This window comes from Achroia grisella, unplaced genomic scaffold (genome assembly GCF_030625045.1).
Source record: "Achroia grisella isolate CSIRO2021 unplaced genomic scaffold, CSIRO_AGI_Agris_v1 utg487, whole genome shotgun sequence".
In the NCBI taxonomy this organism is placed as follows: Eukaryota; Metazoa; Arthropoda; class Insecta; order Lepidoptera; family Pyralidae; genus Achroia; species Achroia grisella.
Window position 1 is genome coordinate 1542205 of NW_026712891.1, and position 25694 is coordinate 1567898.

General features: G+C 30.3%; 1 protein-coding gene across 1 annotated transcript in view; it reads left to right on the forward strand.

Annotated features, from left to right (window-relative positions):
* Window positions 1-227: 227 nt before the first annotated feature.
* Window positions 228-25694, forward strand: part of LOC131845851 (uncharacterized) — a 55076-nt gene continuing 29609 nt past the window's right edge. The window contains exons 1-2 of the mRNA XM_059194990.1: window positions 228-438; window positions 25244-25306. The gene's annotated coding sequence lies outside the window, so the exon portion shown is untranslated. The remainder of the gene's footprint in view (window positions 439-25243; window positions 25307-25694) is intronic.

Genomic DNA, 25694 nt, shown 5'->3' on the forward strand with positions numbered 1-25694 from the left:
TTTACTTGCGTAAACAATATTTAACAGATTAAGTTAACATTTAAAGACAATCAAACTTTCGTTCTCTCGATAGATAGAGATTAGTAAGTTCAGGCGGGCCCACCCTATCCTACCTACCACATTTTGTGCTTTGAGCTTCGCACCGAATCAAAGCCGAACCTACCCGAAGTTCCGTCGAATCCACACGAGACAATTGCAACCACCCGCTGGCAGTTCGAAACGAAAGATCGAGGTATAACTACGTCTCGTTCACGCGAACAACGCGGCTTAAAGTTCTGCTCTTCGTCACATTCTTAAGTGAAGTGAAACTTGGATAATATTGAAATTTGTATTACTGTTTTGTGAATTCTAAATAGATACTTTTTGGATTTCATCGCCAGAGATTCACAGACTTTGTTTCCTCTTTGTAAGCCGGTGCACTAATTGATGTTTGCGGAGGTAAGTGAAGTTTATTTTTGTTGACTGCCAGGATCGTTAACTGGTTCTATAGCATTCTTTTCATTTTTGTTAACAATATTAGAAAATATTGTGATAATTTTGACGACACTGTATTATAAAATTCGATATGATTCGATTATTTCCTTTAGAGTATTTAATAACTTCATTCAGTGAGTAACAGTAAGAGAAATTATCTAGAACCGAACAAAATTTTATTCTTGCTGATAGATTATTAGATAGATATGATCTAGATTCTTCAATGTATTTCAAAGTTGACGATAGAAAATTAATCTATTAGTTTTACAACGTGGCGATAACCTAAAGCGTTCAATCCCTTCATCCTTTCATCAGAGAAAACAAAAAATCGACCATTGTGGTTATGTCTATTTGCTTCATCCGCTCGTAAACCAGTTCCCAGATGATAGTTTGTTATTATTTTTTGTCGGAACTGGTATCGAGTACTAACACCAAGATACCAAAGAACTACTGGCTTGCACCGCCGTCATTATGGGAATACATTAACTATTAACATCAGATGAAAAGTAAACGGTGCTTTTTACGGAATGTCCTTTATCTGAATAAGAATATAATTATGGGATACTTTATATATACTTACCATAACCAGATCTACGGATCTGACTACAGCACCAATATATCACAGTTATCTATACCTAGCTATCTCAGCGAAATTTAAGTAAGTATTATAAAAAAATGTGAGATCAGCATTCACTTACTTTTTTAGTTTAGTTTTACATAACTACAAGGTAAAAAATATTGTTTTGATGTAAGTAGTAAGGGGCTAAAATATTTTATTTACATAAGAATAATTGATTGTAAGTAGGTAATTATATATAATATCTACTCAATTTTGACTAATTGTATCATAAAAAGCTGTTCTTCTCTCAATCTCAGGCACATCTCTAGAATGAATTAATTTCTGGCATCAACGTGATCGAGGTCTGAGTTAATTAAAATCTGCTCTCCATCAGCTTTACTTAAGATAACAAAAAACGACACCCTTCAATCTCGATATTTTAAGTGACATTTTCCATAACCTAAGTTTAATCGAGTTTGTATAATCCAAGGTATATTAAAATTTAATTGACTAATCATTAAACTGGTAAGTCATTGAATTGCCTTTGGTGATCGCCGTCGAATACCAACATTTATTTTTGGCGACAATAACACCAAAAATTTATGTTAATAATTGTTATGTAATGATCATAATTATAAGCTAATGTACCTATAAAAATGTCATAGCTTCTTTTGTTAGAGGAAAATTATTCCAAGTTTTTGTTTGCATATTATATAGTATATAGTAAAGATATAAATTTGATATATCTATTTTATTTACAGTAACTATCTATGACTACTGGAATCGTATAATCATTACTTATTACGACAAGCAAGTTTGTTTAACGTAACAGACACTGAACAAACAAATTATCATATCCTGTCGTTTAACTTGAAAGGAGGAGAAATAACAAATCACTTCGTCCTATCTACAGGACTGATAAGGCAGTGCAACGTGTTAGATAACCTAGGGTTACCATCCAACATTAACCGACGGCGGTATGCGAACTGATAAGTAACTTAAAGGAATTTTCTTTTCAAAATGGATATATGTATATATATGAGAAAGAAGAGAAAATGTCTAAAAGTATTAAATACAATTAAGTAATAGGTACTGGTACTAATAATATTCTAGTATCAAAGTCTTTTAGTCTGTCTGTTACCTTTTGTCACGAGGATGGACGTACACGTCTTTTATCTTAAGAAGTAATCTGTAAAGGGTGAACTAAGGAATAAAAGTTTATGCAGACGAAGCCGCGGGTAACAGCTGGTGGTTGTATAAATCAGTAACTCGCAAACGAACGACTACCTTTATAGGTATAAAACACAATAAATCTTGTACGCCATAAAGACTATATACATATACGTACTATATGCTAGCTGACACGCGTAACTTTGTTTGCGTCAGATTTTATCCATTTTTGCAAAATTATTAATTGCAGACCGGTTTCTATTGGTCGTAGCGTAATATTATTATAACCTGTAACATTCCTCGATAAATGAACTATAAGAATTTTCAAAATCGGATCAGTAGGTCCCGAGATTATCTCACAAATTTTACCTCTTTATAATATTAATATGAATGTGTAGAAACACAAACGCTACAAAATATCCCCCAAATAAACCAAGCTTATATCCTGCTATACAGCGCAGCCGACGTTCCCCCATACAAAATTTGCAGACAGAATATAAGTTGCTTTGTCGGGATGTACAATTAAATATAGCCAACAGCAAATTAATTACATGTGCCGCTTCTTAAAATAAGTACAGTGTATAAAATGGCCTGATTTTATACCTTATTTAGATGATATTTAAAATCCATACTGGCATACTAATATTATAAATGCAAAACTGTATCAGTCTGTCTTAAAACATCATAATGAAAATGGACATTAATATTTATATATCACAGGGACAGATATAGGATATCTTAAACAGCAACATGGAAAAAGGCGAAATAGAAGATGAAAATTTGTACAAACGAGTGACAATAGATACAATAACTAGTATGAATCAGTGACTCAGAAACCAATGACTGTCTTTATTAGTACAAATCACAATAAATAATAAATGGCATCAAATCTATGCTATTTCCTTAGTTATTTTTAAATAAACTTGTGAGATAGTAAGTCCTAAATAGACAATAGGTTAAGAAAAAAGATCATAAACTAAATATAATTTTTATTCAGATACCTTGAAGTTGACATCGTGACTATAAAATAACAGTAGATAATAACAAAATATCTCGAATGATTCGAATCGAAAGCATAACTAACAAGCTGTTTGAGTAAAAATAGTATAATCGACCTACAAATTTATTTAAAGCATGTAGACTAAATCAATACTTGAGGTATTTAGAGTAACAGAACAATACTGCGCTCACCTGACTGCGCTTAGGTAGGCAGTGATATAAATAATGCCCTAATTCTAACTCATTTAGAGCTCCATCCAACAATGTAGACCGTAGGTGGAAGTTCTAATTACATTTCAGTATATCAAATGGTTAGATAAAATATTAGAAATTATTAACATCAGATAAAATTACATACACAAATTGTATGTACCAATCTAACATATAGCACGTAGTAATAGAGATATAATATTTAACAGAAATTTAGTGGGTTTCGAATTTTCGCATTTCATTCGATATTTCATACAATAATCTTAATGGACTATGTATTATTCAATATACTTTTTAATTATGTTTTAAAAATGAAAGCGGATTCTCACATCAGTATTTAAGTAACTGTTATATACCTTTATATATAGTATTATACTTTCTGTACTAATATACCCAATAATTATGTTTAACAATCATAATTATATTGGTGTATGAACAACCGAAATATTGATAATATACATACCTACTATATCTATATTATGTAAGATATACAAATATCTAGATAATTCAAGAATATACCGCATTTGCATGAATTTAAATTCCAAACAGTTTAGAACTAAATATTTACGATACTTCATGAGTTTCCGTTCAAGCGGAAATTGAAGTTATCTGACTGCGAACGAAATGCTTCATAGATATTGACATTTGAACTGGTACCAACGTTTCCCTAGATAAGATGTAGAATGAAATTAAAGAAGAATAATGCTCAGAAGAATAATTTAAGCAATTGTTTTACTTATTGTAGGAATAACGTATTCTCCAACATGTTGTGTTATGTAAAATTATAAATGGTTTTACGACCATATGAACAAAAATAAAAATGACTCTGCAAAAGTACAAGTGTTGATATTTATAATAGGTATGAATAAAATATATATATTCACTGCAAAAATAAAAAAAAAAAGCCCGTACGTAGTTGATAAGGATAATATTTTTATTTGACCAACCTTGTGGTTTTGTGAAGTAAAGAATATGACGCCATTTCAATAATGGTCACGAGGATAATAACAGGTATCACAGTATTACCTACATAAAACATACCTGTACGATTCTTACGACATTTGTAAATATAGAAGTAAGACTTACTATACGGTTTTGAAATATATAACTGCATATATTTTTGACGGATTCGGAGGTATAGCGGTTTGGCACATCTCTATATTTATAATGGTTGCAGGTTCTTTCTATTTTTCTCAGGGTTTGTATGTATTTGCAAAAAAAATGCATAACTATTTATATCAAAATTGTTTAGTACACATAACACAAGCTCTGCTTAGCTTAAAACTAGATCTTTAACATCTTGATGAAAATAATGGCACCTCTCCATGCATACTGCATGCTTCAATATAGATACAGATTTTCAATCCTTACTATATCTCGATTTTTTGCAATTTTTTCAAGAATTTACTATTTTTGACGATTTATGGCTTTGTTTTCTAAACTACATAAAGAAACGATAAAATTGTTATCGGGATGACGATTTGTGTCATACTAAAAGCGGTCAAAGTTCTTGAGTGATAGAGTATGTTTCGCTATATCAGAAGTGTCATCGTGAAGCGTATATAGAAGGAGCAGTGAACTTTGCGCAGTGTGGAGCGAAGCTCTTCCCCACACCTGAGGTTCACTCACACAACCATTAACTTCGTAGGTAGGTACATTTATAGTTTCAAGACATCACGTGCTGGTCGCACATTATTCAAGAACTTAATAGGCATGAGAATTTTATTCTGCTGCTTTAAATCGACAGATTTAATTTACGTAATTAGCTGTAAAACTGCTGCTAAGTAAGTTAATTTGCAAATTAAAAATGTAATATTTACATCTTAGTAAGTTGTATATAAACAAGTTGAGATGGTAAAATTTTTTACTGAAGCAATGTAGTGAATTGATTGTTGTTAACAATTGCAATGGTAAACGTATGGTAGGTTCCTGAAATCAACTTATTTGTTGTTGAACAACAAATAACTTGTTTCAGCAACGTATACGAACACATTACATATAATACGATTTCTTAGGAAATAATTTGAAGTCTGAAATATCTCTGGAGCTAGAAGTCTGAAATATTGAACAGACTTTCCTTAGGTCACAGAAATCTAATAGCAAAGAACATAATTTCTCGAAACTCCCAAGGGCAAAGAAAGTAGTGGTAGGTACTTCACTGGTAAAGCTGCAAGATACTACAAATTTTAGTTCTACATGTAATATTTTATGTGTGTAGACTCAGAAAGCTGTAAATTATACTGGATATTACGGTCATGAAGACGTAACTCATCAATGAAGCAAAATGAAGGCAAAATTTGTATCAAAGACAATGAATTTATGATCTTGACATAGCACGAATTAATTACAAACGACTCAACCGGACCATCGTATACAGGTTTAATATTCAATCAAAAAATATATAGTAATGTAGATTATATTGTACATAATGTAAAAAAAAAACTAAAGGATTAGAGTGTTTCACGCTTATTTCGAATTACGATGTTTTTGTAAAGCAAAGATCTATTAATAAATGTCCCTTTCACAGTAAACCCAGTGATGGAACGATTCTTTATAGAGAGCCGACTGTTAATTAACAAATTAGTTCCACTATTATGCTACGATTTCCTGATGCTTTGATGTGTTGTTGATTGTTTTATGACTGTTAAGAAGTTATTACTTTTTATGAAATTATCATTTTCTTTTTCTAAACACTGTTCCGGCTTTTGTTTGGATTTCATTGCTCTTTGATCGCATTGTCTTTCTCATGAGAAATTGTTACTAGTAAGCTATTGTGTAAAATTAAGTAAAGCTCTAATAATTACAGCAAGTTAATAATAAATAACGTTGTCTTGAATATTTTATCTAATCGCTTTATATTATACATTATGCACAATTCTAAGAGGTTCTACATAATTTATCTCTGTTTTTCCCTACGTTATTGATTTTCATAATATTGTTTACGATTAATTACACATTTATTCTTAATATCTTATATTCATAGATTATGGATCGGCGTTACATGATGTCCGTGGTCCTGTTTCACATACTCATATAGGCAACGATTGCCACTTACCATCAGGCGGACCGTCAGCTTTTTTGTTATTCCAACTGGAGAAAAAATAGTAACAACGAAAAAGGTTTTTCACATTTTGTGTAACATAATTATTATCTGTATACAAGAAAATATGACAAAAAAGGATATTTGATAAATGTGTTCTGCTAGACCCTAACAAAAACAACAAGCTCCAAAACTAAGGAAAATGAAGCCCATTTCCATTGTATCATTAGATTTTGTAATTATGTTTAATTTAGTAGTCTAAAGCTATCCAAATACCGCCCAATAAATAGTACATCACCATTTGATGTACTTTATTGGGCGATATTTGGATAGCTCTAGGCTAGGTAGCCTAGAGCTAAGCTAGAGTACCAATTTAAATTATTGATAGTAGGTACTATCAATAATTTAAATTGGTACCAAAGTGTAAACAGTAGACTTAAAAAAATTATATAGGTATATAATTTTTACTAATATTACAAATGTGAAAACATTCACTTTTATTTCTGGTTTCTTGGTTTCTTTTGGTTTCTAGCATCTTAAATAATCATTATTGCATTTCCCCTTAGGTATCTGAATGTAGCATTTCGAATGTAAAAGGATATAAGCTATTTTATCCTTCTCAATCAAAATGAGCCAGTCATGCGAACAAAGTCATGGGATCAGCCCATTTCTATACAATTTGGGACGTAACAAATTTCGAGTAATAAATAAAACGACTTAGTTCCTTGACCCACCAAGGTTATCTACCATTAGTTGCTACATTTGAGTGGTACGCTGGTATTATATTCAAATTTAAAATTTTGTATTTGGACTTAAGAATGTCATTGTTTCATTGTAATTAGCTGCTTACAAGACAGTGTTCCCAAGATCACTCGTGTCAAATAGTCATGTGATAATTGTAATGCAATACTCTTTTAGATATTTAATATAACATTTTACAGGTCTAATCTTTTTATTAGAATCTAAGTAAACAGAGGAACTTAACGATAAACTGGAAAATTATGGGGGATTTTGCCCATTTGCCCGTTTTAAAACTATGCATAATTTGTCTAATCTTTTTTTTTTAATAGTATAAAATATTGGTATGGCTGTAAATGCACTTTTATGCTAACAAAAGTGCATTTACTACTTTCATATTTTATCTAAGTTGATGTTTTATTCAAATGAGAATTTATAGATTGACTTAAATTTTAATAATAAGTAGGAGGATAGAAACAAAATATACATATTATTTATAATTAATAAAAATATTCATAGTAATATAACATAGATTGTACTATATAAGCCTAGTTACAATTAGTGGGCAATGTGTGAATTACGTGAATAGTGAGTTTTATAAGAGCCCTTGACAGGGCGCGGGTTGAGTTAAAATCTAGGCTTAATGGGACCCCGAGCTCGAGTACTGAGCACTAATGATGACCATTTAACATGAAAGTTCTAAGTGTTATATAAAAATAAGTAGCTACATAATTTTGCACTTGCCTATTTACATTATTTTAAGCCGAGCACGCAATCAAGCAAATATATACTAGCGACCTGCCACGGCTTGATTTTTTCTTCTTTTGTATACTATAATACATATTAATTATACATAAACATAAACCTTCCTTTTTAATCACTATCTATTCCTGAAAATTGTATTAAAATCCGTATAGTGCATAAGATCTAAGCACACAAACATATTTTATAACTCTATTATAAACTCAACAAATCAAAAAGTCGAGAGAGGTAAATACCACAAAATTACTCGTGTTAAAACCCGTTTACTTAAACTTACCATCACATTAAAAAATTAAAGGTGAGTTTGTCTACAGCCTGGATAGATAAAACTTAGTAGAATTAGATATAATTAAAAAAATACCATGGATGTACTCCATACCTCTTTTATCTCACGTCGATTGCAGTAAATTCTTGGTATATTAAGTATAATAGATAGTAATAAATTATAAGATTGTCTGGATGACAGAACGCGAAGACGATAAATGCGATTATTATTTATATACATATATCAGGTTTCTATTAACAACTACACTGTTAAGTTTTTGTGAAAATATTTCATATTCAATACATCTCATTGTACTTCCTCCATTACATCTTACGAAAATATCTAAACCTACCATGATCTAAAGTCATAATCTTTTGATCATTGTAGAGTTAGATATTTTCCTATTCATACCTACTTACGGTAACAGAGTACGAAACACTGTAACAAATGTTTTTATATATCAAGAATTTACATTTATCGTTACCAATAATTTTATTTTTGATATAATTATCTGTTGACATATAATTATAATTACTATTGAATGGTATTGTGTATAGAGATGTGTTACATTTGTGAATAAAATAATAAGAACAATATGAGTTAAGTGTTCTTTTATAATTTTAATTAATTAAGTAGATGAACTCAAGTAAATATTCAAAAATATCTTTTTAATTTTGTCATAGTTTTATTAAAAAATATTATAATATTGACAACTATATAAAACAACGATACATATAAATTACGATATATTTGCATAAATTATAGTAAACAAGATCGTTTTGGACACTAGACTAAAACGGTCGAGCATTGGAGCGTGCAGCAGGTGTCAAAACAATTCTGAAGCAGATGTTTGAAACCGTTTTGGAACGTTAATTTGCATCATTAATTATTTAATAGATGAAGCATTAAACCTTAGAAGATTGACAGCCACGTATTTAGCAATGAAATAAAATAATTATTCTTGCAATATACATCAATACATGTATGGAAATTAAGTACTAAAAAACACAATCGATGCTGTCAGGCTTGCTGCTAAATAAAAATGCTTAGTTTCTACCAATTGCCAGTTGTTTATAATACTTACTGGATACATATAAATATTGTCAGAATTAATTTCATAAGTCATCCGTCATAGGGATGACCAGTTTCAATTGTTGGTAATAAGAAATAAATCAAATAGTACAACATATAACTTAGAGGTTTCCATTGAATTTCACAAAATAGACACATTTAATACTTAAGACTAGTGCAATAATTTCAAGAAATTTGCCCAGCCATTATTACTGTACTATCTGGTAGAAAACTATCAGTTTGTTGAATTGCAAAATAAATACATTAAGAGTGGTTTTACGAATCACTAAATTGTTCTTTTTAAAGTTCTTTGATCGTATACAAAGAAAACTACATTCGTAAAACTCCGGATCACTTTATCTATAGACTGAGACGAAGGTATAAAAACCACTTGTGAGAAGTTATATTACTTGTTCGGCTTTAGCTATAAAAACTTCACTTATTTTATGGTTCCACGCAAGTGGCTTATTGCAATAAAAAAGGCAAGAGTGTATATGTAACGTATTTTTGGTTTCCTTTCATAGGTTTGATGTAATTAGTGACCCTATTTGAAATCTACATAGATAAAATAGCCAATCGTCCTGGAAATATACTTTTTATAATTTACTAATAGATTACATTAATATAAATCGTGAGTAATTACAACCTCTAAGTGCTACAATAGAGTTGTTAATCAAAACACTAAACGGAAAGTATAAGTGTTATAAGACGTCATCTTGTGTGTTTGTCTGTAGATTTTTAAGGTGTGATATTACAGGCATAACATTATTATTATATTTCATATTGTATAGGTGACGGTCATTGGTCCGGTTTTATGATTTGTATCGTATTAATATTATACTATCTAACATTATTATTAAAATTTCACTTCATACTCCTAAATTACCAAGTATCTTAAACGTAGGATATGACAAAATTGTAAATAGACTGATCTATCCTCGATCTATTTACCTCGCAACCGTACATATCGTACCTAATTTAGCACATTATTACTAAAGAAAAAATAGATTGTCCGAGTATAAGAACTGACTTCTAATTTTTTTTTCGGAATAATCTCATTATGTCGGCTGACTACTCGTGTGGTTTCCTAATTGCTGTTGTATCCGATTTTATGGTTTATGAGATAAATTCCTAAAAGGCGACGTGATTGGAATATTTTGTGCAACAAATAAGTACTTTCGTATTTTATCGTCTTCGAGATCATAAGTAATCCTAATCATATTAAAACATTCATATGTCTGCTATTATTATTGCAAAAATACTAAAACTTATCGTTTAATGTTAAATGTACTTATTATTAGATCTACTATAAAGATTTCCTGAAATTCTTAGAGGAATTGAAGATAACCCGTTTATGCGGGCGAAGAAGCAGTAAATAACAAACTTGATTACAGTTACCTGGTAAAAAATTGCTACGAAACGACCAATAATGTAAAATGTTAACTGTTACAATAACAATATCTTCTCATGAGCTTTGATCTTAAATGATGCATATATCATTTAAGATCAAATATATATTTTGGTATACTCTTTAAAAAATTAAGTATTGCCATTAGTTGTGTTGTTAACACAGTACAATCTCTGCATAATTTGGGTTATTTATGTCAATTTCTAGCCATTGGAGAATTATAATTAATTACAAATACGAAAATATCGCAGTGTGTCTGTTTGATACCTGTTCCCGACTAAAGTAGTCTTAAAAAAATTCGTGACAACGGAATCTTATCACCAAAAAGCAGACGAAGTCACGTAAAAAGCTAGCAGTAAATAGTTGCCATACCTACACAGAAGTCTATCGGAAGAGTAAACACGATCGATATGACAGGTAAGTAATCGGATTTGTTGGCCATTCCCCCGTCCATTCAGGAAGTGACCCCGATGTATGGATGAGTGAACGTAGTAATCCTTTATTTTCCTTCTTTTCTTCCTCCTAATGCTGCTTATAGTAACGACAATAGGATATTTTGTACAAAATAATAATGGATATAAAATATATCTTTAGGACTATTTATTGATGGGATGGTCAGACATTTTTACAAATGTCGGTTTTATGGTGATAGCAAACTTGACATTACCCACATTTCGGATATTTGGAATACGAGGTGGTACAGTGTTATACACTTGCCCCTGTAGTTCGTCTCTCCGGTTAATTTGTTTATTAGTGTTTCTCAGAAATATAAATTAACACAAGTTGTTTTTACTTTACGTTGGCTAGATTTATATTTTCGGCAATATCAAAGATCAGGTCATCGGTTCAGATTAATAAAATTGCTACAGACCAATTTTCTGATCAAAATGCTGTACCAAATTTGACATTATTTTATAACTTAGATATTTTGTTTACTTCTATTTTGGTCTTCTACTAATTTTTAATGACATAAATAAAAAAAGAAATTTAAAAAGCATGTTCACGATTCGGTGTATCTTATAATGTATATTTTTGGACGTATAATTAATTTATTTTAAATATAAGTTAATTTCTGTTTAAATGAATAGAACGTATTGGGGGCTTTTTTATATAGGGTAGTCCAATTAATATAATTCTAAAAGAGTTGAAATTATTCCACTGTATTGATTGCCGCAAACTGATACTGATTGATTTGACATTTCGTACACAATCTTCATGTTTATCTTTAGAAAAGAAACAAAAAGTACCTATATTATACTCGTAGGTACTTCTTAAGACAAGTAATTTGAAATATACAAACTGAGTGTCCATTACGCGGCACCTGAATATTTTTACACGAAAATAGTGATGTCGATACCATATTACTGTTCTCACGAAACTAAACATAGCGAGTTCTTTAAGTGGTTTAACATTTTACGTTCTTATGGTGATTGTAATAAAGTTCAAGTTTTGTTTTACAAGGTAGAAAGTGTTAATCATGTCCATATTCCACGATATTCTGACGAATTAGCAAAACGTTGTGTCGCATTACAGCGTATGTGTTAATACGTTCTTTATATGTGACGTTGTAAACAAAGTCCACAAACCAAGTTGCATATGTTTTTATTATTATAGTGAAGTCATCCGTAAACTAAAGCAATATCCAGTAAGCACATCTACAAATCTAAAATAAATGAACATCAATCAAAGTTTAGTGTACATACTAAAGTTCGTATATTTAAAAACACACTTTGTCAAGTAAACATCTTTATAGATGACTAACAGTTACTCGCGTATTTGTCTGGTTTTTATATAAAAGACATAAATATCATTAAAATCCATTAGACATACATACTTTATGGATGTATGGATGAGCGACAGATAAGAAATATCAGACAATAGTAAATTTTTACGATGTTACTGGAAATTAGGTATGATTCTAACAAAAAATTACAGAAATCTTATATGGTTCTTTAAACATCCAACTCCAAATCCTTCCATTTTTGTAGATTATACTTTCCAAGATAGCCATATTCGAGCAAGAACAATTTGCATATATCAATTCTAGTCACCAATAAGTATTACCATAGATAAATGTAACAGTGGTTGTTATATAACCTCTTTTTGTGTGCAAATTTTATTGCAAATTCTCGTAATCAAAGAATATTGGAGAATAAACGTCAAATAAGTAGTAATGTAAGTTAAGAAACTATTGAATGGACAGCATGCAGAAGCAAAATACATTAACATAAACAGATGTATGTATATAAAGATTAAGGCTATATGTATACATGATCGTCACGAAGAGTCTTATTACATAGACTGTCTACATTAGAAAGATTTATATGATCTGCCCAACAAAATGTATTGCAGAAAAATATCTAAGAACCCGCAATTTTACCTCGATAATATAATCCTATTCTTGAATCAAATTTGTTCACGTGCGAGAAATCCCTCCTGACGACGTATCTCAGACGCTTGGATTCTGTAATTTTCTTCGTAAATCATACGGTGGTATACTATTTACACTGCTGTATGAAAATATACTAGATACCTACGTAGTGACGGCGAAACAGCAATGTAGATTGTAAATGTTGATATTTTAGTGTCGCGTACCGCGAGCCGTGGAGTGCTTCGTGCACGCTGTCGACAAAATAACTTTAGTTCAGAGGCGAGTTTTCGCTCAAGTAAACGTTTCGTATCATCGTAGAAAATTATAAAATTACCTCATAGATTTTTAGATAAGTGAACTGTTTCGTAAATATTATTAACGATTGGTTTGATAGTGCTCTCTTAAATTTAACTGCAGTGTTTATGTGATTCAGTGATTAGGCTTTTATAGTCACGACCCTTATTGGATTTTAAAGGTAGACTACCTATTATCTATACATATAAATAAAATTGGAGTGTCTGTTTGTAATATTGAAATAACCGTTTTTACTACGTGCGTATGAATATAAATACGGTACATACACCAAATTAACATTTTTTACAATTTTTGTCTGTCTCTCTGTCTGTCCGTTTGTTCCTGCTAATCTTTGATATGGCTAGACCGATTTTGACGGGACTTTTTTTTGACAAGTAGCTGATGTAATATGAAGTAACTTTGGCTACTTTTATTTTAGAAAAATAAAGTTAAATTTCACGCGGACAAACTCGGAAAATACGTCGACTCGTGACTAATTATTTTGAGATAACATTTAAATATACATTTTGGCGTATGAATTAAATCATCCAAACACGTTTGACTCCTTCATATTTTTTATTGCATTAATATTTACCTATATCGAAAAATAAATTATAAAAAGTTGTAGATAATATCACTACATTATTTTAAGATTTCATTGTGTCGATATTTATACCTGCCTAATTAATCGTAGATACATAAATTTTTTTAATATCTGAATATATTTAGTTACCTACCTATTTACTCCACTCCATGAAATGTATAAGTCCATAATAATTTAATGACAACTATACCTGGTTTGAAATATCACGCGCAACATTATTCAAAAGGAAGGTCGAAGGCATCAATGGATTCCATAATGATTCATAACAAACAACTAATAAATCTCAGGATAAGTAGGTATACTATGCTCAAGATTGATTAGTATTTAAGTGGGCTCTAAAGTTTTAGCATTGTAATTATAAACTATATATTAAAACAAATCATATACATATTTACTAGCTGGTTCGTGCAACTTCGTTTTAATATAACATAAAAATTTCCTGTTTTTGCAACTTTTTAAATGATGCTCCGCTTCTATTGGCTATATAGCCATAAAGTCTTCCTCGTTAAATGGGCTTAACAATATAATAAGAAATTTTCAATTCGAACATGTATTTCCTATGTGTATTAGTGCGTTAAACTAAACAAACTTTAGCTTTACAGTATTATTATATGTGTTCCTGTATCTGAATTATGCGTAAAAAATTGCTGAGTATATACCTATTATGGTCTTTGTTAAGAAAATAATGTTTGTACAAGATTTTATTCAGTTTTACTCTACATTAAAACAAATTTCATTTTTTAGGAAGTTCCTACCCTACATACCTATACCTAACATGATATAAACAGTTAATTTATTGTAAAAACACTGTCAAATATGTCTATATTATATCTAATTAAGTAGTATTATGTAAGACCAACCCACATGAACTAAACATGCCATTCACACACGCAACAATCATTAGCATGTTCTTCAGAAGTAATTTGTTTATTATTTATAATAAAGTTACAGTATTTATTTAGAATTACTTGCATTTTCTACATACAAATAATTAAGGAAAATTTGCATAATAAAAAGGATTAGGTAGACGCTAAATATGTGATATACTTTATTAAGATATAGGTAGATAAATAAAAAGTCGTAAATCAAATTATTTACTTAACTAGATTCTATAAGCGGACCAGATGATCTTGCATGTTATCGTTACTGATAATAACTTATTATGTGCTGCATTTTTATACTTATATGCATTGATAGTGTAAATGGTTATCTTTTTAACGCCAGCCGCAAAAGTAGGGGTGTTATAAGTTTGACATGCCTGTATCTCTGTGTGTGCCATCATAACTACTAAACGAGCGGACCAATTATGATGTAATTTTTTTGTTTGAATGTTGACATGTTCGATATGATTTTTCGATACATTTTATGAGGATCTTTTATGGTCAACTAGGGAATGCAATCCCGATTCCCGATCTCGCGAGATCTCGTGTAATTTTTCGGGATCAATCCCGACGCATCATATGACGAGATCCCGTTCGAGATTGACGGGATTGGGCGGCAGTGAAAAAGAAATAAAAAATATAATCACACGATTATATCGTAAAGAACCAAACCAAGCAGATATTAATACGGCAGTACTAATCGAAGATGACTTGCCTCTTTCAATGATTGCAGAAGATTTGAATTTACGTGCTGCACAAACTAATAAATCGCTTCAAGAGGAATTAGAAGAAACTCTGCGAGCTTCTAAAAGTCCTTTTGCACGTATATCCACGTCTACGAGCTTAGCAAATTAGAATCTACCATTAAAAAAGAAATGGATTTGTTTGAGTGTGGAGAAACAAGGGGGCGATTTTTGCAGTTTGCATATAATTGCTTCGCCACGCTGTTGCCAACCAGCGTTGAGTCGGAGAGGGCATTTTGCGGGGTACATTGCAACGGACATTAGATGCCGTTTAGCAGATGAAACTATTAATACCCTTTGTTTTTTAAGGAGTCATTTTCAAAATCACTGTTTTTCCTAATTCCCTTGAAATAAGCTTATTGTTTTTGATTACCTAATTTAACTACGTTAATTTCCTTACAACCTGATTATTATTTAGTTAAGATTAAAGAATAAAGGTTTTTATTATCTTTCGAGTAATATGTTATTTTAGTTAACCTCACTATCACAAACAAGCAGTTATTAGCTTTTTCAGTCATCTGATTTCAACATTTTTTTTAAATTTAGACGGGATCCCGAAAATTCCGGGATCCCGCGGGATTGATATTTCTAATCCCGCGGGATCCCGAATTTGCAATCTCGAGTCGGGATTGCATTCCCTATGGTCAACTATGATAAAAGATTTGTATTCTTTAATGAAGTTGAAGAATAAAATAAAGTTACTAATATTGCGTTGGCAAGTTTATTCAATCAATTATAAAATCACCCAACACCGGTTATCTGCGACATCCGTAATAGCGTTTACATTAAATATTAATGTGATGACAAATTTTTGCTTTTGCGTAATCAATATATCCGACATTTGATTCATAATCACGGAATCCGGTTTTTAGGAAATGTATCAAACCGTGATAGCTGCATTTATGCATTCAGCCACTTTCGTGGAACGATAAAATCAGGTTTCTTACACGTGTGTGTTATACATATATTTCATTGATGTATACAGGTACCTATTGAATTTAGCAGATAATTATTAGGTAATTGTATTTTTTTTATTAATACGTGTTTGTATATACAGCTGATAAATGATTACTATTTGAAAATAAAAAAATAATTATGCTACTTCAAATATATACAAGTAATTCGTGGTAGCATTAAAAAATTGTAATTTCCCAAGATGTAAATTTATCTTTTTGAAAGCATGTCTTCCTAATCTTTTTAACATAAAATTATGTTAAATCATAGTTCATAATAAATTAAAAAATACTATAAAAATTATAGTAAACTAGCCTTCATCGTTTATCTTCATTTAGTGATGAAATGGCAACAAACAGACATTCGCATTTATAATATTAAGTAATTAGAGAGCATACTTTACTACAGTATTTTAAAATGACGTATGTCCGAAAACAGTAAATACTGTCAATTACAAAAATCTCAAAATGTATGCGCAAGTAGATCTCTAATGATATTTAACTAAATATTCATTAGCGATAATTTAAGGAACGTCTCTGAGTGCGGCTGTTAGTAAGTATTGTCAAGCTGTTGTATCTGTTTACAGTCGCATGCAAACTGCTTGAATTAATTTTTAGTATTCTTTCACAAGACCTTCGAATTTGTATTGGAAATACGTGTTAGCTCTGAGCCGGTGAGCATTTAACGCTCCATATAACGCTATTTCCTCTGATTGCTTTTTGTCACAGCCTACTTCCCGATTAACTACCATAAATCAAGTTGACATTACAGATAATGGCTAATTAACATTAATTATTTTTTAATTAGTATTCAAGAATACATTTACTTTATTGGTATTTTAAATGGCATTTCAGTAGTAGATACCTTTAATTTTATGTTAAGTTTATTTGTGTTTCTGCAGTATTATTGGATTTGTAGAAAGTAATAAGATATTTATATCATATTTAAAATGGTATTATCATTACATAGTATAAAATAAAGTCGCTGTTGCTGTCTGTAGGCTTAAATCTTTAAAACTACGCAACGGATTTTGAAGCGGTTTTTTAATAGATAGAGTGATTCTAGTGGAAGGTTTATATATAATAATACATGTACATTCGGGCAAAGCCGGAGGGAGTAGCTAGTATTTGTACAAAAGAAAAAATTCAAGTTAATTTTAAACTTTTGTATTTAGAACATGTTATTTATTTCTATAGTTTGTCGTGTATTATATTATATATAACAAGCATAATGTATACAAAGTATGTAAAGTGTTACGTGTAAATTACTATAAACAATTAATCCAATCATCCACGTTTACATCTCAAACGTTTTCACTTAACGGAATACAAAGCAACCATTTTTAGAATAGATATTTATCTGCTTGTTACATCATGACAAGAAAATGGGTGAATGGATTACAATGAAATTTTATAACTCAGAAACGGGTGTATGTTATAATACAATTACTTGAAAGTATCATGAAATGTATACCTACATATAGGCAGATTGTATGATCCTTATATTGTTTGAAGTTGTATAGAACGAGTCTTTATTAATAATAAATAAATAATGATACTGTGTTAGAAAGAACAATTAGAACAGACAATTATTTGTATTTATATTTATGTATGGCAAAATGTGTATATAAGTAAAGGACAAATCTTTCCAATCAATATTATCAAAAAACTGACTGATTAATATGCAGGGGTAAATTCGGAGTCCAGGTATGAAATTTGGCACTAATGTTCCTTCTAAAAATAAGAAAACAGTGAGAAGGAAATTCCTAAATTTTCTTAATAACATTTAATATTTGTTATTGCTTTATATTGTTTTGTTTTCTCATTCTCTCTTAAATTCGAGATCACCCAATGTATTTTAATTATAACCAAAAAAACTTAGTCATTGTCATTTTGCATTTAAACACATATTTTTCCTCACAAGATGAGGATTTATCTATTGCCAAACTATTTTCAAGTATCGATCCGTAGTCCGTACCTATTTCTTCGGCTTTGAATTAGGTATTTTCCTCACTTTTTTGTGACCATCTAAAATGGTTATTTGCTTATACGTCTGACCTTGCATATACATGAAGCGTGACCGTCAAGCCTTATTTCAGATCATTTACATGCACGACTTTTTGCCCGAACGTATCTCAAAACATAGGTAAAAATCACGCATTTTGGTAAACAATCATGTTGTACATATAGGTAAATTTGTACATATACGACATACTAAAATAAATTAAACAAAATTTCATTAGATAATATATAAATAAAAATGTATTACTTAAGCCACTACGGAAGTGTTACCCTTCCAATTAAAGTTAAAAAACAAGATTTATTTTATATACATTTAAACTTCCTGTTTCACATTATATTAGAAAATGATTACTCCGAGTTAAATCTTCAAGGTTCAACAGTTTTTGTTACGCATTAACATCATTATGAATACTTCCTTTTGTTGTATACAAGAAAAATATTTGAATAGCCTACTAATATTATCTCATCCATCCAGCAAAATAAATATATTTGACCTTTCGCATGGTAGATTGAAATCTGGGTTACGTATTAACTGCTTACTGTTATTTCAGCTAGAATTTAAAATATTGAAATACACAGAAGTAATATTGAAAATTCATGAACATTACAATGAATATTACAAGTGTTACTTTAGTGTTACAAGTTAATTCAGTAAATTACACATAAATGATTAATTAGTAAGTAGGTACTTTGTATATTTTATCCCTAAGTTAGAAGATCAAATAGTACAAAATTACATTTACATTTATTAGATACAATATTTTAAAACCACCACAAGTGTCACAACACTGGAAAGTCACATAACCTCACTAGTCACCTACTCAGTTCAAATATTTTTATGTAATTATTTCACAAAATATATAGTTATTTACTAAAAATATTTTAAACTAAATCAAATAGAATTGTGTATTGTCATTTCAAACCTACTTTTTTATGTATATTGGAACGGATATTTCACTAAAAAAAATATAATTAATAAGCTATTGGAAAAAGAAAGCAAGTAGTACATAAATATATTCAGTTCTTGTGAAAATAATATCTTTAATACAGAAATAATATAAGATATACATTGATGTTTCGTATAGGTTAAGTTACTAATACATTTTGTTCATTAGAAAATTTAACAAACAAATTTTTATTGTTATCTATGAATTGTTTATTATAATATAATGTCCAGGAAGAAATGTCGACCACACGTAGCCAGAAGTGGAAATAAATTACCACAGATCATATATCTGTAACACGAACGTAATCTGACAACTATACTTTCACTGAAGCGATATGTCACGACATTATTACAGGAACATCAGCCTCCGTGTCCAATCGCCACAGATCAATCTCACTGATTAGTCGAAAGCAAACGAGTTCATTATCAAACTCGGTTCCTCGTTTTAAGATATAATTACAAAGATGTTATTAGAGAATCTCCAAATTAAAGACTCGTCAATATTTACCACAGAAAGAATTGCAAAGGCGGCCTACTATGGTTGGAAGTGGTTTCAAGTTTAGGGTCCATCCAATATCTAAAGCGAATTATTTTAGTAGGATCAAAACAATCATCACTGTAAATTTGGTATAATATAACCTAATCTTATACAACGTAGTTTTCGGGCTCTTTTCTTATAATGTAAATTTTTTTAATGAAATGCAGCATGTACTTACTTTATAGTTTATTCCATCGAGACACTAACGGTAGATAATAGAATGACAATGAAATCAGGCCTGTTAATCTATAATGATGGATTCACCAGGAATCAACCACGATTTTTTTCAGGGCGACTGCGTATAGGTCCAGTTGTCATTATGTTGATGGATGCTAGTAACGGTGTCTCTAGTCCCCATTACTAAAAATCTCTTCTTAAATATATTTCAATAAATATCTAATTATTTTAATAATGGTTTAAATTCCTAATCTTATATATAAAATTCTCGTGTCACAGTTTTCGTTCCCATACTCCTCCGAAACGGCTTGACCGATTCTCATGAAATTTTGTGAGCGTATTGAGTAGGTCTGAGAATCGGGCAACATCTATTTTTCATCCCCCTAAATGTTAGGGGTAGTCCACCCCTAAATTTTTTTTTTATTTTAAGGCAAAACAACGTTTGCCGCGACAGCTAGTTGTTTATAAATTATAAAATTAATTTATAAAATAAAGGATATTATTATAATTTATAATCAAATTCAATGTTATTAAGTTACATCAGATAAGTACATGTTTCAATTAAACAACCTAATTCACACTAGGTTTATTTATTTGGTCTGTATTTTATTAACCCGTTTACCTTAAAACTCCGTACTAAGACAGCAATATCAATTTTCTGTTTGATTGGTGTCTATAAAACCAAATATTTATGATTAATATTCGATTTCATTATACTAATGAGAAATTCGTATTCTAGAGAATATTATTTATTGTAAATCTAAAGTTTAAACAAAAGATTGTGACAAAAAATTGAATAATTATATAAATCTTGTCAATAATAATGTAATTAATGAGAAACCATTAATATATACTATTATAATTATAATACATTAATATATAAATACATAGAAAAAAGAAATAAGTTACTTTACTCCGTCATTAATATATTGTAGAATTGTTCTCTCTTAAAGCTAATATTTTATTTTAAGAAAAAGTAAAAAAAAAACAAATTTTTTTCAATTATACACATACAGTCTTTTGTTAAGTTATTCACTCTTATAAATAGGCTCAATATTTATACCCTTTTACGACTAATATTGTTTCATGTATATTATATTTTAGCATTTGTTAGGGCTATTAAAACATCAGACTGCGTTGATTAATAAAATGTGTCAAAAATTATACGACCATGAACAACAACCCTAAGAAGATTCAGGATAGGGCGCAGTGAACTTTGCTCGATGTTCATTCATTCCTCATTAATTCTGTGTTAATTAGTTAACATACCGTATTTATTGAAGCTTAAATTTAAAAATATAGTTGGAACTTCGAATGTAACATCCGAAATGTATGAAACTCAAAAAAATTATATTGTATTATCTATACGTACGTATAAGTGTAGTTGTATTAGATAGTTACAAGTTGTGTAAATAATGATAAAGACAATCGAGTAAAAATTTAAAACATAAAACTAAAATATCAGCTGCGAAATACAAACAGGCATCTTACAAGCAAAATAACCGTTACAGAAGTTTACTTCTTCAAACTTTATTATAACCTTGTTTTATTTATTATATAAATTATGTCAAAAAATAGGTAAAACTAATGAAAATGACAATGCTAAATAAACGTCACGTGAAGTTAATATATTGCTGATTATTCTGCTGCGTAGTTTGTCATTGTCATATTTAATAACACCATAACTGTTAAGACAGTAGTTGTACAATGTAGTGAATTAATACAAATACTCTGATTCTCACTTAATTTCTAATAATCATAGGATTTATAAAAACTACGAAATTATTTTACCATCGTTATATACCTATCAATATCCTCATCCATTCAACGTCACGTCTAATATGATAGACCTTAATGCATACAATATAATATTAAAATAACAACTTTAACATAGAACAATTATTATTAGATTCAAATAAATAATTTATAACAGTAAACAAATTCTTTAGAAACATATTTCAAGTGAGATTTATTACGAACATACAAAGTTCTTTCATCTTGTAAACCTCTATGTTTGCCGTCAAGTTTCACAATTTGTGAGACAAAGCATCTTGTGAATATTTCATGTTTTTGTCTTAAACACTATTCCTTGGGAGTCAAAGAGTTATTTCCTAAACAGACACAAGTCATAACGATGAATATTCAACACTGGAGTGCTTAACACTTGAGCAACTGTTAATAGAACTGAAATTAGGTATACTTCATTATCATAAGTGCTTATCTACATAATGATGACACACAATGCAAGCATACGTATGTAGTTAGAATAGTAGATCTATAAGATTTAACACAGATAGTTCCAGATATTTGTCTCAAATTTTCTGTCAAAATTGTATCTTCGTCCGATCCAAATTTTACTTATATTTTTCTGTTTACTTTCGTTGCCTATTATAAATATATATATTATTTATCGTATTTAAACTTGTAATTATAATATCTCTTTTCCTATTTATAAGTAATATTCGAATACCTGATGAATATCATCTGTCATTTTTTTACCACACAGAACAAAGCTACCGAAACACAATTTTAAGGCTATGATTAAATAATAACAAAGCCAAATAATGCAGAGTTTCGCTACATAAAAAGACGGAAACTTTTCTATCTCGTTACGTGACGACCGGACTACATTAAGACAACGACTTCTTTTGAAACAAATAAAACAACAGTTTAATAGAGTTTTGCACGTCATAAAAGAGCACATAGGTCGTAAAACCGAATTTAGTCCCTGGAAGTCAATTTTGGTGAAGGCGTAAAACGGAACGACTCTTTTTATGTTCATTACTACAGACCCTTTTATAATAGCCTAACACTGTAATACATAAACTATGAGTTTGACAAATTATTTTTTAAGAATAGAACTGAGTTTGTTTTTATAAAGTTATATGATTACCAATATTAACGCTATAAAGAAAATTTTAAAACTTTCAACTTCCTGTGTGTATTAAAACAAAATGATGAGATCAGGAAGTTTTAGGAGTTCTAACGTCAAGTTTGGCTTGTAGAATAAATAATATAATGCTAATTGAATTTTAAATAACATATCCACTTATTTATGTTCAAAACTATTTAATCCATGCTTTACTCATTGATAATACTAATATAATTTTGAAAATGACATACACTGACCTTCCAATGTATGCAATAGCAGGGTTTAAAAGCCATATATTGTTCTTACTTGCTAAAATTTTGAAAATATCTTTATTTTATGACGTGTGTCAACGCTAAAACCCAAAAAATCAAAAAAATTTAACCCTCACTCAATTTGAACCCCTGTATCAAGGATAAAATAATTTATATTAAAACGCAAATATATTGTAGTCGAATACCATCTCTATTATCATCTATCATCTGTCAGCTTTCAAAGAAGGAAAAATCATAATATAATCTGTCTAATAAATTTGTTTAGGAGCAACCATACAAATGTAACAGTCATGATGATGATGACTGTTGAATCATCATCGCAGTCCGGAAGACGTCCACTGCTGGACATAGGCCTCCCCCAAAGATCTCCACGACGATCGGTCCTGCGCTGCTCGCATCCAATGCCTTCCAGCGATCTTGACCAGATCGTCGGTCCACCTTGCTGGAGGCCTTCCCACGCTGCGTCTTCCGGTCCGTCCGACTCGAGGACTATACCCTAACGGCCATCTGTCCTACGAGCTATATACCCCGCCCATTGCCACTTCAGAGTCGCAATTCTTCGGGCTATGTCGGTCACTCTGGTTCTTCTGCGTATCTCCTCATTTCTGATTCGTTCACGCTGAGTAACTCCGAGCATAGCCCTCTCCATTGCCCTCTGAGTGACTCTGAGCTTGTTGATAGGGCCCATAGTTAGCGACCACGTCTCTGTTCCGTAAGTCATCACTGGCAACACACATTGGTCGTAAACCTTCGTCTTGAGACACTGCGGAAATTTGGACGAAAAGATATATCGGAGCTTCCCGAACGCTGCCCATCCGAGAATGTAACAGTCACGAGTTTCTTACTTATAACACCTCTTTTTACATCTGGAGTAAAAATTATTCTTAAAAAATGCTTATGAAACGAGAAAAATAATAAATAGTAGGTAAACTCGTTGGAACAGATAGTTTAATTATTGTATATATCGGTATTTATTTTAGTGACTACACCTACTCTCGTAAGCTATCCAGTTGCTAATTTAGAAGCAATATTAAAACGGTGTCGAGTATTTCGAGGAACGAGTATAGGGTAGTGACCGTACTTGCATGAGCCTAGCCTGTGATGCGTCACTGCCGCGTCACTTCTAATCTTAGCTCTAAGACAACAACAGCTTGACCTCTACCTGACTCACGTTTCTAATCACAGTCATCTTTAATCGTCATCTAATTAATCAAATGATACAACAATTAGAATTGCCTACAGAATTGTAAGAATTAACCAGTTTTTCATCGTTTATACATATAATAATGTAAAGTGTCTACCTATATGAGTATATAGAGGTATATGGTAGGTAATTGTATTTTGAACTAAATGTGCCTGAGATTTCGAGCGTGTATATATACTCTATTGATAACAATGAATGAAACGTCTACATGACTCTATATTTTATTTTATAATATATAAATTAAAAAAAAATAGTTATATATATTAAAATAAATTAAAAAAGACTCCGTGGCGTATTGAATTTGGGTTGGCGATTAGGTTGCTTAAATTTAACGACATATAAACATATTCTGTGAAAATTTCGTTCTAATTATTATTATTTTTATTTATATTTGCAAACAAGCTGACGGCTCATAGTAAGCGATAACCGGCGGTATATATATTTAAAATAAAATAAACTTTATTTGGGTACAATTTTAACTTCAATATATATACATGTATAATATTTATATGTTCATATGAACAACACGATATCATGATACTCGTGATACCACTCTTGTGTAGCCTTACCAGAAGATTAAGATATTGTGCCTCATATTGTAACAGTACTTCTTCCAATATTTTGTTATATATATATTGAAAAATTAACAGTATTTTATAAATTGTTGCAGATTCAACGGGTGCTATTTTGTCGGCTGTGTAAATAAAAGTACCGTACGTTCACTGACATAAAGGTTAGTGGAATCCTTATTGTTAACTGATATATGAAAACTTTTATACTAATTTGTAGTAGGTAGGTTACTTAACAATAATAGTTAATAACAAATGGACGTATAAACAAATACTAGCATTTATGTATTCTCTAATGTGTGCTACTTTATTAAAATTGCTATGACGTCTTACACATATGAAATTAAATATATAAATGTACACATATAGTTATGTAAAGATAATGAAACTAGATATTTGTAGATGTTTCTAATTACTTGCATTTTTCTAACATTAAATTGTAAAGGGTACTTAATATTATATACAGTTAGGCACTTAAATGTACTAAACACTATTGCAATTTCTCATGATGGTTATTATAAACTAATTGTTAATTAATTGGTTTATTTGAGG